The following is a 4331-nucleotide window of genomic DNA, read 5'->3' as shown; positions in this document are numbered from 1 at the left end:
ACCTAATCTCACTATAACTTTGGTAAGGTCTGGAGATGCTTGTACTATTTCAACTGCTTTCTGGTATAGTGGCTGATCAAATGTGACAGGGATAATACCCAGCCTGTACTTTTCCGACACATCCTGGGCATAGCAGAGGGCAGAGTAAAGGGTGTCTGGATGATTTGGACTGTTATTAATGAATGGCAGAATGTCTATTCTGCTTACATCATAGTGGATTTGCTTCATGAAAGTTTGACTGAAACCACTCCATAATGGGCACTGTGCAGTCTGTGTTACATGGAAGCTGGCCAGCCAGATATTGTCTAAGGTTATACCTAATCTCAAGAAGGAATGGTTGGTACTGAAAGGTTCTAGTGGTTTGATTAATACATTTCTGAGACCTGGTACTTATGGTTTTTTGTATTTTTTGGTGGGCAATTGTGCAAATCTACCAGAATCTACAACGGACTGAACTTGTGTTGAACGAGGCAAGTTTTCTTCCAGAATCTCTCCAGCTGGTGTTACACCTGCGATGCCTCCCGTTAACATGCCATGTTCCAAGTCCAGTCAGTGTATGAGTGTCAATGTCTGCATTGTCAAATACAATATTCACAAATTTATCAACCCATTCATACATTTTCTCTCCTGCAGGCAGCATTGCACTGTAGAGGCGTAATACTTCTCGGTAATCATCTGCAAATGCTAGACTGCTAAGTAAATCAACTAATTCACGAGACTCGAATTAATCATTACAGTACACTGATACTCTTAAGAGAATTGGAGAGAGAAATGATCTGAGACGTGCAGCAGATGTTATACTGTGTGATATTGCAATCCTACGGCGTCTGTCCTTGATGAGATGACTAAGTAACCTTAATAGAAGTTGAGAAACACGTTCTTCCATCTTCTCATAGTTGCTCATCTCCAAAAATTTTGGATACGGGGATTTATCATTTATGGTTGTCCTTATTTCATCTTCTATGAGAACTCCAGCCATGTCGACAATTTCTTCAGGTGTTAGTCCAGTATTACTGTAATGTTGTCTCAGTATATTATTGCTCTCATTCAGAAATGTATAAATTGTCTCTTTACCTTGCTCGCACGTAATAATCATTTCATCTTTATACCTATCTTGTTGTTTAGACTTAAGTTTTCTCGCAGTGTACACTTCACCATCTCCAGAACAATCCTTCAAAAGACCCTCTAATTCTGTCAGTGTATTGGTGGTCATCATTGTTATCTAAGAACTCACAAAGTTTGTAAAATCCTACATTTTTCTCTTCATCAACTGACCCTATAGGACGACCTTTAGGCCTTTTTGTGGGACTTTGCACAGAATCCCTACCCTTGTGAAAACTTACCTGACAGTCATGGTGATATTTTACCTCAGCAGCAACTGTATCTCCAATGTTTTGAATACGCACATGTACTTCATTGCCCCATTTATCAGAGCGTTCTATGCATTTCTCTTGTAATGAGTGGATAAAGTCTTTAGTTCTCGATTCATGTATTTTATCACGTCTCTAAGAGGTTGTTTGCTTATCATAGAATAGTCAATACACTTTCCACAATACACACACTGGTTTCGTAGGTCGAAATCGTCTGTCTGGGACCTGCGAATTGGTGCCTTGTACTCTGATCATTTACCAGAGTTATCTGATTCTCTCTTCCTTTTCTTGACATTTTTAGGCAAGAGATAATTCTGTCTACATCTCTTGTGTATAGGAATTGGTAGTGCTCTATTTACTAACAACTGGTCTAACCCATCCTTTATTTCATTGCTGATTGCTAAGACTTTGTCCAATCCCTTTTGACCCATTGCACCCTGATCCATGTGAATGACTTCATTGCAGAAAACACACATCGGCATCTTTCTTCCATCACTCATACCTTGAAACAAAGAAAAGTTTCTGATGTCAAACTAAATCACTGGTTCTTAATTCGTAGTTTAAAAATAATTCTCATTCGCAGATTACAAATAATTTGGAAAACAATGACTTTGGTGCCGAGAGATTGGATATTTAGAGCACAATAAGTAAGTCTGAATGTAATTAGTCTTTACCTAATGTAGTTTATATGTATATATATATATATATATATATATATATATATATATATATTATATATGTGTGTGTGTGTGTGTGTGTGTGTGTGTGTGTGTGTGTGTGTTTATAAAATACAAAGGTGAGATATTTTGAGAGATTTCAAGATGATACCAGACGTGGTAGACTAAGTGTCTGGGAACGGCTCACCAGTGAGATCGGGAAGTAGCTTATACAGGTCCAGGACGAGTTCACTTTTCCTCACTACCCCTTGTAATGGGTATCACAGTGTATTAGGGAAAGGGAGGGGGTATATGGTATTATGTAGGAGAAGTTGAAAACAGGAGTTAGTAACGACTGCAAATCATATTTTGAATTGCATAAAATTTCGCACCACGTTATTTTGAGGAAATAAAAAAAATATATATATATATATATATTAAAGTATGACTAAATGGGTAACATATCAAATAAATGACATGAAAAATGTTCTTTCCACTGCTTAAAACCTAATTTGTAAAACTTTTTCCCCCCATTTTTAGCGTTATTAGTTCAGAAAGTGGGTTCCGTACTAATGGCAGCCATCTTGCACGCCATTTTGAATTACTCAGCAAGCTCAGGGTTAACTTTGGTAAACTTTATGTCATTCAACTGAGGAAGAATTGTAGTACCATCAGTAAAAAAATAAGCTTTCTGCATTTTTTTTCCAAGTTGGCATGTTTTAGGACCTAATGCTCCTGTACTATTTAGAGAATTCTCAAGTTCACACCGAGTGGCGACAATGAAAACAACTTAGGATCTACAGTGCCAGATGTTTGGTCTTCACAGGTGACAAGGTCAGGGATTGCTACAAATACAGGGACAAGAAATCGTTGATGGCTCGTGTAGAATCGTCTCAGGATAATTTCTGGGACAAACCATGGATCTACGATATTTTTACGAGGCGGGTGCAGGAAGCACTTGCATGGAAGTCACGGAATATTTCAAGTCAGCAACAAGGAGGCGGTTACGATTCCTTCATTGGAAGACGGCGAATCTACAGATTATCGAGGGTGTTATGATACACCTACAGGGTTCACAGACCATCAATGACTCATGTAGAGTCGTTTCGGATGGTTTATGGTGCTCAACCGATGGATCTACAATTCATCGACAAAGGGGTTCATGAAACCCTGGGACCCATGAGGCGGTTAAAGTTCCATCTACACTGGAGACAATTACAGTTCCACAATTAGGAGATGATAGAGAGGACGAATTTTTCTTCACAGAACGCTACACAGTTCCAGTGATTGCCGTTATGGTAGCGATAATGATGGTCACAATTTGCATTGCAGGGGCCGTCAAATTTGAATGCAGCCGACGGAGCAGGAAGACCCTAGCAGCAGAAGTGGCCCTAAATCATATGACAAGTCAGAAGACATTATAAACTATTTCCAATAATTGAGTCTAGTATGTGACAGGGGTGCATACAGTGGGTGGCCGAGCCGTATAAAAGGCACTGGATATATGTATAAATAGACATACTAAAGCGGAAACAAGTAAGGTCAATAACCAGAGTGACAAGCGGCGACGTGACAATCGTTCAACTTCAAGTGTTAGCGTTGAGACGTGCAAAACAGCGAATTACTTAAATCGCTTGTATAGGACAAATTTTCGTAAACATACCCGGCCACATCTGTTCAGAAGTCAAGAGAGTTCAAGTGAAAGGAAAATACACGTACACCGGAGAAGACATGCTTGCCTACATTCGTGTGTCTATTTGCATGTAATAAATGGGAGGAATTATACGACAGACGTTGAGTGAGGAACCAGGCCATAGGAGGTGCTTGGAGATCCACAAAGATAAGGTAAAGGAAAGAGAAACTTTAAAACTTTTTAGATGCTGTGAACAGGGAAATGCAGGGAACACTGAAGACTTATAAGACGTTTTATCCATTGCACTCGTGATGTATTTCAGTGTTTGATAATTATGGTTCTTTCTTTCAGATGGACTGGATTGTCGGCACATAATGAATTTTCTAGACCTTTTTTTTTTTGACATGTTTGATAGTGACTCATGAAGTTGTTTATTTGAGAATTAGTGGGGATAATTATCCAATATGGTTATGCAGAGTTACAATGGTACATTGATGATTTGTGAGATTATCTAATTTATTTTATCCAACATGGTTACATAGAAGAGTAATAGTGTTTTAATTATTCTTTTGGGATTTCTTTAATTAGTTTTGTTTCACTTTCACGTTAGCTATTTTGGGGAAAATAAAGATATATTTTTGTTAGAAAGAGTTTGAATTCACCTGAGATTTA

The sequence above is a fragment of the Macrobrachium nipponense genome, chromosome 22 (genome assembly GCF_015104395.2).
Source record: "Macrobrachium nipponense isolate FS-2020 chromosome 22, ASM1510439v2, whole genome shotgun sequence".
Taxonomy (NCBI): Eukaryota; Metazoa; Arthropoda; class Malacostraca; order Decapoda; family Palaemonidae; genus Macrobrachium; species Macrobrachium nipponense.
This window is presented reverse-complemented; position numbering follows the sequence as displayed.